Source organism: Chinchilla lanigera, unplaced genomic scaffold, assembly GCF_000276665.1.
Source record: "Chinchilla lanigera isolate Chin_1 unplaced genomic scaffold, ChiLan1.0 scaffold00029, whole genome shotgun sequence".
In the NCBI taxonomy this organism is placed as follows: domain Eukaryota; kingdom Metazoa; phylum Chordata; class Mammalia; order Rodentia; family Chinchillidae; genus Chinchilla; species Chinchilla lanigera.
In genome coordinates this window covers 2,129,902-2,138,594 of record NW_004955430.1, presented here as the reverse complement: position 1 = coordinate 2,138,594, position 8,693 = coordinate 2,129,902, and the positions used below count along the sequence as shown (strand labels likewise).

General features: G+C 39.7%; 1 long non-coding RNA gene across 1 annotated transcript in view; it reads left to right on the top strand.

Moving 5' to 3' along the window:
* Positions 1 to 6,779: 6,779 nt before the first annotated feature.
* LOC102013197 overlaps positions 6,780 to 8,693 on the top strand; it is a 7,568-nt gene continuing 5,654 nt past the window's right edge. The window contains exon 1 of the long non-coding RNA XR_261409.1: positions 6,780 to 6,897. This is a non-coding gene — a long non-coding RNA (uncharacterized LOC102013197). The remainder of the gene's footprint in view (positions 6,898 to 8,693) is intronic.

Sequence of the window (8,693 nt, the reverse complement as noted above, 5' to 3'; positions counted from 1 at the left end):
CCTGGAAACTTTAGCCAGAGCAGTTAGACAAGAGAAAGAAATAAAAGGAATAACAATAGGAAAAGAAAAAGTTAAATTATCATTATTTGACATGACATGATACTCTACATAGAAGACCTCAAAAACTCCACTAAAATACCAGTAAATTTAATAGTCAAATTCAGTAGTGTAGCTGGATACAAAGTCAACACTCAAAAATCAATAGCCTTTCTGTACATGAGAAACAAGCTCAACTGAGAGAAATTAGGGAAATAACACCTTTCATAATAGCATCCAAAAAAATGAAATACCTAGGAATTAATCTAATGAAGAAAGTAAAAGACTTCTATATTGAAAACTACAGTGTTCTAAAAGAGGAGATTGAAGAGGATATCAGAAAATGGAAAGCTATCCCTTGTTTTTTGGTAGGAAGAATCAATATAGTGAAAATGACCATACTCCCAAAACTGTTATACAGATTTAATGCAATTCTGATCAAACTTCTAACAGCCTACTTCACAGAATTAGAGAAAACAGTCTTAAAATTCATCTGGAACCAGAAGAGACCTAGAATAGCAAAGACAATTCTGGGCAACAAAAGCAAATCAGGGGGCATCACAATCCCTGACTTGAAATTATACTATAAAACTACTGTGATAAAAACACCATAGTACTGGCAACAAATAAACAAACACACCTGAGGATCAATGGGACAGATTAGAAGATGCAGAAACAACTTCAGACACACTCAGCCACCTTATCTTTGACAAAGGGGCCAAACATCTTCACTGGAAGAAACTTAGCTGCCTTAATAAATGGTGTTGGGAAAACTGGGGTTTTCCACATGCCGAAGATTAAAACTAGATGCATATCTTTTACCATGGACTAAACTAAGATCAAAATGGAGCAAAGATCTAAATATTAGACTAGAAGCATTAAATCTGCTGGAAGATAGAATAGGTGGAACTCTTGAAGACACTGGTGTAGGCAAAGACTTTATGAACAAAATCCCTGTTGCACATGAAATATCACAAAGAATCAACAAGTGGGATATCATATTTAAAACCTGGGTTGTGGGGAAAATGGAACCTTTCTCTATTCTTGGTGGAAGTGTAGACTGGTGCAACCACTGTGGGAATCACTGTGAAGTTTCCTCAAAAAACCAAAACTAGAGGTTCCATTTGACTCAGTTATTCCCCTTCTTGGTATCTTCCTGAAAGAATTAAAAGCATCATACCATAGTGGTATATGCATATCCATGTTTATAGCAGCATTGTTTGTAATGTAATAGCTACATCTTGGAGATGGCCCAAATGCCTATCAACCAATGAATGGATAAAGATGTCGGGTTTTTTTTATACAATGGAGTACTACTCTGCCATAAAACAGATACACTTGAGACATTTCTAAGTAAATGGATGCACCTGGAGACCATACTCTTAAATGAAATAAATCAAATACATATGTGTAAATACCGCATCATCTCTGGTGTGAGAAACTAAAAGTGTAAGTAAGGACTAAAATATATAATAGATTGTAGGGAGTGGCTGAAGCTGGAAATCAATCACGTAAGAGGCTAAGATAAAGCCAGCTGTCCTCAAGCCATGTAAACAAGCTGTTCCAGGTCGAAACAGGTTGCTAGACAGAGAGGTTGAAACTGACAGCAACCTCCTGAGTGTATAAATAAATCTCTGCAGTCCTTGGGCAGTTCCTTTCCTCCCATCGGAAGACAGAAGGCTCCACCCTCAGCTTTCATATCTTATCTTTAGTTTTTCCATCCTCTTGTCGTTTTTCCCTGGGAACATCAAGAGCTGTGGAGGATGCGGCAAAATGGCAACTGAACAGGGACCTGGGTAAGGAAAGACAGTGGGTGAGGGAGGGGACACTTCTCATTGTCTGCGCAATAGAGGGGAGAAGCGTATTGGTAACGCCAATATTCAGCACAGGTGTGCATCAGTATTGGCATTTCATCAGGTGTAAAACTTGGGGCATGGAGGTTCACTGGGGCCAGAAACAGGTTCATTAGGGCCAGAGAGATAAAACAAACTTAAGAGAAGCCACAATTTTAAAATAGGCTTAGAAGAAGCCCAAAGGAAAAAGATGTAGGCATGGGGCAAACAGAGTCTCAAGAACCACAGATGTATATAGATGTATACAGAAATATTTGTTGTACTCGTGGTTCCTGTATTTACTTTATGAGATGACCACAAAGGATTCGGCTTGGAGTACTATTGGGGGGTGGGTGTGGAGCAACTGCATTGCTGGACATAGCACTTAAACCCTCTAGCTTTGCTCAATCAAATAAGGAAGAAACTATGGGAGACAAAAAAGGAAATTCTTTTGAATTGTACGTGGCTGAGCTGGGGATATAGCTCAGTGGCACAAGTGCCTATCTGGCAAGCACAAGGTCCTGAGTTCGATTTCTGATACAATTAAAAAAAAAAAAAAGAATTGTACATGGCCGGTTCTGAGCAGCGTGGTGCCGCTGGGGTGAGGAGCACAGGTGGGGTACAGGGGTGACCCTGTGCTCCGGTCCTAGGCAGACTCAGCTGAGATTTCTGGCCCTTGCACAAGCCCTTGTGTTCTGCCCAGCTGCAGCTGCAGGCCATTGCTGCGAAACTACAGGCCTGGGCACCTGAGGCTGGGTAGGCAGAACATGACTGAGGTGCACCTTGGCTCTCCCTGCCGCCTGCATGAATGCTTCTTGCACCGAAAGTTTACATGGCACCAGCAGTGCCTGTGCTCAGAGTCCTGGCAGCAGCGGGGCATCCAGCGCCCAATGCCTGGGGTCAGCCAGCAGTGGCTGTGGCTGCAGAGGCGGTGACTGCCATGTCCTCTGGGGAGGGGAATGCGGAGATGGAGCCCATCCCAGACAGTGAGACAGGTCAATCCCCAGGTCAATCCTGCCTCAGCCAGCAGGGCAGCTCGCCCAGCCCCCGGCAATGGAGTGAAAGCCGTAGCCAGAGGCAGGGAGCCCAAATACAAAAAAAGAAATCAAAGTTATGACTCAATTTTCTTAACACTGCTCAAATCACGCCAGACTCTTGTATTGCTCAACTGGTCATTTTTTCCCTTGGTAAAAATTAGAAAATCTATAAATAAGGGAAGGACAGGATTTTAGATCTTCTGATATCTATTGGGTTCAAAGATAGAACTGATTACTTAAAAGAAAAACATTTAAAAGGGCTTGTAGACACAAACTAGATGGCCTAAAGGTGTGACAGCAGCTGCGGGTCTACAGGGTGTGGGTGGTGCTTCTTGCTGTAGCAGAGGTGCTAGATTGCTGACCTGGAGGGATGCAAAAGGCCATTCCAGATATTTCTCACTTTATATCCTCACCCATGTACCAATCGCTCTATGGAACCATGACATATTACAAAACCTGATAACTTTAACTGAGACACAGGTGGCAATCTCAGCCTTTTCAGAACTTTGGTGAGTCACAGGTTGGAATTTCAGCCTCACAGAGAATAGAGCCTGGCAGGGAATAGAGCTGCTTTCACTGTCTCCATTACAATTGGCACTAAAAAGAGCCTTTACGTTTTTTCCCTCAGGTGATTGAGCTAAAAGACTTTTTTTTCTTTACTATCTCTCTCCATCCTCAAAATAAAAAATGTTTTGCCTTTTGTTGAAAAAATCATATTTCCTAAGATTTACATTAATGGAGGTATTTTAAAAGATTACTTAAAAAAACATATTTCCCATAAATAAAAATTTTGCCCCTTGTCTCAAAAAAGGTATATTTTAGTGATAACTTTGGTCTTTTAGAGTTATAGTAAAAAATTTCCTGATTTTAGATTATACAGCTAATAAAAACTGTCTTGCTGTAATCACAGTTTTCTTCTTAACATCATATATAGGTTATGCTACTGATTTAAAATGTTTTATAAGTCTTTGGTGTTCTCTTGATTCCTGTTATGGTTGATTTCTGTTTTCCTTTTTTCAGTTGTATGGTTTATTGCTGGGAATCTTGTCTTAAAATTTTCTTTGTGTGTGTTTGTTTTTTTGTTTCTATGAGGAGGTGGACATTCCTAAATTTTTTTGGTGTAGAAAACCTTTGGTAACTATCTTGTAGATAACAATATGTAAAACAATAACCATTGATAATTTCCTACCACTTTGGCTGTAATTTTTTTTTTTTTTTTTTTTTTGCGGTACCAGGGATTGAACTCATGACCTTGTACTTGCCAGGCAGGCACTTATGCCACTGAGCTATATCCCCAGCCCCTACTTTGTCTGTAATTTGGTAAGCACCCCCATTACTATGTTACCCTTCTTTTACTCTTTAAAATAAAAAAAAGAAAACTTTTGGTATTTTACAGTTATAAAAATTGAAAATACAATCTGAAAACACTGAGGTTTAAACAGTTCCTTAATTTTTTTTTTTTTTAATCTTTTTGAGACAGATTCTTGCCATGCAGCTCAGTCTGGCCTTGAGCTCAGTTTGTATCCGAGGCTGGTCTCAAACTTCCAATGATCCTCCTGCCTCAGGCTCCCAAGTGCTGGGATTACAGGCATGTGCCACCACACCTGGCTCGAGTTGCTTAATTTTAACGTTCCATCTAAATAATGGCAGGCCTAGTGGTGGCCTCCAAAATGGTGCAAACTATGGTAACTTTTTCACATTTGGGTCGCTTTATCCAACAAAGACATATTGTACCCCAAAGTGTTCAGATCCAGGTTAATCATTTTGCAAACCTAACTGATTTTCAGACTTTACTTGGTAATATTAATTGGCTTTGCCCAGCTCTTAAACCAACTACTCATGATTTAGGTCCTCCTTTTGACATCTTTAGGGGAAATCCAGCTCCCACCTTCCCAGGAGTGCTTATGCCAGAGGCTAAAACTGCCTTAGATAAAGTTAATGTGGCTCTCTGTAATGCTCAAAGTTTAATTACAAAAACAAGGGGAGAATCAATCCCTCCCACCTCACTTGGCAGTGTATACTAGTAACCGTTCAATCAGGTAAAGCAGAAAAAAGCTAATTTGGGGTCAAGGATATGCTTGTGTTTTGCTAGAGCATGCTGTCTGGCTACATCCTGAACTCAGACCTGGAGAACTTGATTTTACGTTTCAAAAAGCTGATGCACAGTTCTGTGACAGTGATGCCTCAAAGACTGCTCTACAATCAGGCTAAACCTGACCTGGGGCCAACCAATGAATTAACACAGAATGCCCAGGATGTGGTAACTAAAATGGGAATCAAAGGTCTGAGTAGATGATAGAGTTTATAGAGATAACTGATCTAAAAATTGCCGATATTCTTAAGACAGAATGACATATAAAAAGTATATTAATTATAGATAAAAGATTTTAATCCTTCCAAATTCTTCTAAGAGATCTCTGCTAGTTGATGAACAACAAAATCGGACTAGTCCATTTATAATTATAAATTCTAAAATTGTAAAAGAGTTACTATAATTCAATTTGGCCAAAAATATATTTGCATTCTGATTTTGTAAGATGTTTGTTTGTTTGTTCAACCTGTTAAACTGTGTACTTGTTTGTTTGTCTGTCCATTCTGTGAATAGCTGTTCCTTTTTACTTGAGCTCAACAATTTTTCTCTTTTCCTTTTTTCTTTTGCATTTTTGATCATTTGTTCATAATACAATTTGCTTTATAGATTAAAAGCATGCTTCCACCTGGGTTACCGGCTGTCTAAATGATATCAAAATTAACTTTCTCACAGGTCATCAAAAAAAATTAAGATCGTTAAACAAGTCACTTAGGGTGGGGAGAGATTATTGGACAGGACTCCAATTGGTGAATAGAGGAGTGACCAACATTTGTTCATTAATAAGGAACACCCAATTATCTCCATAGTCTTATGGGAGACACCCCCAATAATTTGTTCATGGTTAAAAGGTTAAGTTTTGTAGAAAAAATACAGTAAGATTTTCTCATAAAAGATGCTTTGGTACAAAACTAAATTAAGAAGCAAAGGTTTTCACATATGTATGACTATTTATTATTGTTAATCTCATGGTGTATTAAATGTATTCATGACTCCATAAGTACAGGTCTTCCAAAATGTAAAACAAGGATTGCTTATGGTGATAAGACTTTTTTTCAGATTCAATCCTCTGCATTTAACAAAAAACTTGTGGTGTATATCCCATTAAAGGATAACAAATTAGGTAAAAGCTTCTTATGTATTACATAGGGATGACTGGTTAAAAGGATTATGTTGGGGCTGGGGATTTAGCTCAGCGGCAAAAGCGCTTGCCTGGCAAGCGCAAGGTCATGAGTTCGGTTCCTGGTACCGGAGAAAAACCAAAAAAAAAAAAAAAAAAAAAAAAAGGATTATGTTATGTCGAAATGAAAATTTAAGTATGTTACAAAATGTCATCCTGATTGTCATGCTGCAATGTTATGTATGGTTTTGATTTCTAAATTTCTCTGTAAAAATATGTAACTGTTGTCTGTTAACATTCTATAGGGATTTGAGTATTAGAATATCCATGCTTGTTAGAAAATAACAGTTCCATTGTATGTTCTAAGGTGTTTGATATTCAGATAAAATAGTAATAGTAAGCTCACTACCTCCATTACAATGAATGTCATTAATCTTCTCTCCTGGATGTTCAACAACTGAGGTTTGGAGACCAAAATTTAGAGAGATGGATGGGCTAAGAGGATAGCCAATATTTTAGCTCTAGCCCTCCGAGGTCACTGAGGACCCGGGACATAAATGAAACTCTGCTGTGACATGTTATAACTCAGTTAAGTCCCCGATTTTCTGTCAAGGAGATTATGGGACCACAGAGGAAAGTGATTCAGTGATGTGTAGTGTGCCTAAGGAGAGAAAGAAATCTGCCAAACTTTCACAAAAAGCAACCTGGTCAAACAACAACCATGACTCATCCAGATGGCTGACACTGACAGAAGAACTAAGAGGTGCTATACTTGGTTCCAAGGTAAGTCCTGAGGATACTTAACTGACCTTGATAGATAGCAAAAACTGATTAATACAGGTCTCACCTTAACTCGATCTTAATCGTCTAGCAAAAAAAGTATAACCACAAGGTGTGTTTTAAAAAATGCCATAATAATATGTTACCTATAAAAAACTCAAATCACTAGCAACTTCTGACAATTGCCAGCTATACTGGTAAGTGACCACTGTTATGGATTAATGGTCTGTATAAGGTTAACTGGCTAAATACAGGTACCTAAAATCTTTGGACTGGGAATCTTTGGCTTAAACAAATAAGTTCACTCAGAACAGAAAGGGTTCAAGAATGAGAAGGTCTTCTACAGAATTCTCCAAACACAGCTCCTCCAACTTCAGCTGACCACCCATCACTTGCAAATACAAAACAGAAAAGGAGGAGATGTAGGGAGCAGCTGAAGCTGGAAATCAATCGCACATGTGCGGCTAAGACAAAGATGGCTCCTGAGAACACAGAGAGCTTCTTGAGCCATGTAAACAAGCTGTTCCAGCTTGAAACAGGTTGCTAGGCAGAGAGGTTAAAATTGACAGCAACCTCCTGAGTGTATAAATCAACCTCTGCAGTCCTTGGGCCGTTCCTTTTCTCCCATCTGGAGAGAAAGGGCTCCATCTGACCTCAGCTTTCATCTCTTATATTAATTTCTTCATCCTCTTGTCATTTTTCCCTGGGGACACCAAGAACCATGCCGGTTCATGGCAATACATATTGTAAAACAGGAAGAAAATGTTCCACTGGGAAGGGGAACTAGGGAGGTAGGAGGGGGGAGGAAGGAAGGAAAAAAAATGAGAAGAGAAAAAAATGGAAACAAAGCTTTTGTAAAGAAGTAGGAGAAGAAGGGTTGGAGGGAGGATAGAGGGGCGGGGGAAGAAAAAGTCAAGATACATCATGTACAGGTGCAAATTCCCTATGACAAATGTGCCCATTGTGTACACCTAAAATTTACCAATAAACTTAATTAAAAATAAAATAGGCCTTATTAGAGTTGATTTAGTGTAATGAGAGGCTGATGTAAGCATGCTGTGCCTATTTGTTTTTGAGGCAGGGTCTTGCTGTGTAGCTCAGGTGGACACAAACTGTTGATGCCCTGCCTCAGCCTTCCAAGCGCCAAATTCTGAATGTAACCAGCACTGTGAAGTAAAACATTTTGAAACTTTGTTTGTTTTTAAAGTATAAATAACTTTTCTAAACTTTTTTTTAGTTGAGTACATGGTCAATGCCCCCACCTGCTGTCTTGGCTCCCCCAAAAGTGACAACATATGTAAACGTCAGCCACAGGAAGCCAACACTTTAGTTTGGTTTTTACAAAAAAGAAAATAGAAAATGAGCTAAAAATGGCTAGAAGTGATTCAAACTAGTATAAAAATCTCACCCCTCCCCCATCAGCTATAAAAGAGCCTTGCCCACCAGTAAATGGAGAGATGGGGATCTGACGCAAATGCACCCCTGCACCTCCTCAGAGCTAGCTTTAAACAAATCTCTTTCCCTGTTCGCTCCAATACACGGTCTCCTTTGACTTGGTCAGCAGCAAACAGACGGGTCTGGGCACACGAGCCTGGGCGGCCTGTGGCAGGTGCACTCCTAAGGTGGGCAAAGCTGAGCAGTGGCCTTGGGGAGGTTGGATGTGTGAGCTGCATCGCTGACTTCTATTTCCAGCTCACACGGGCTTAAGGTAGACACAAGCTGGTCCTGGTGGAGGAGCTCGTGTGTGAGGAAATGGCCTGAGGAAGAAGAGTGAGGAGAGGGAGAGGAGATGAGGGAGA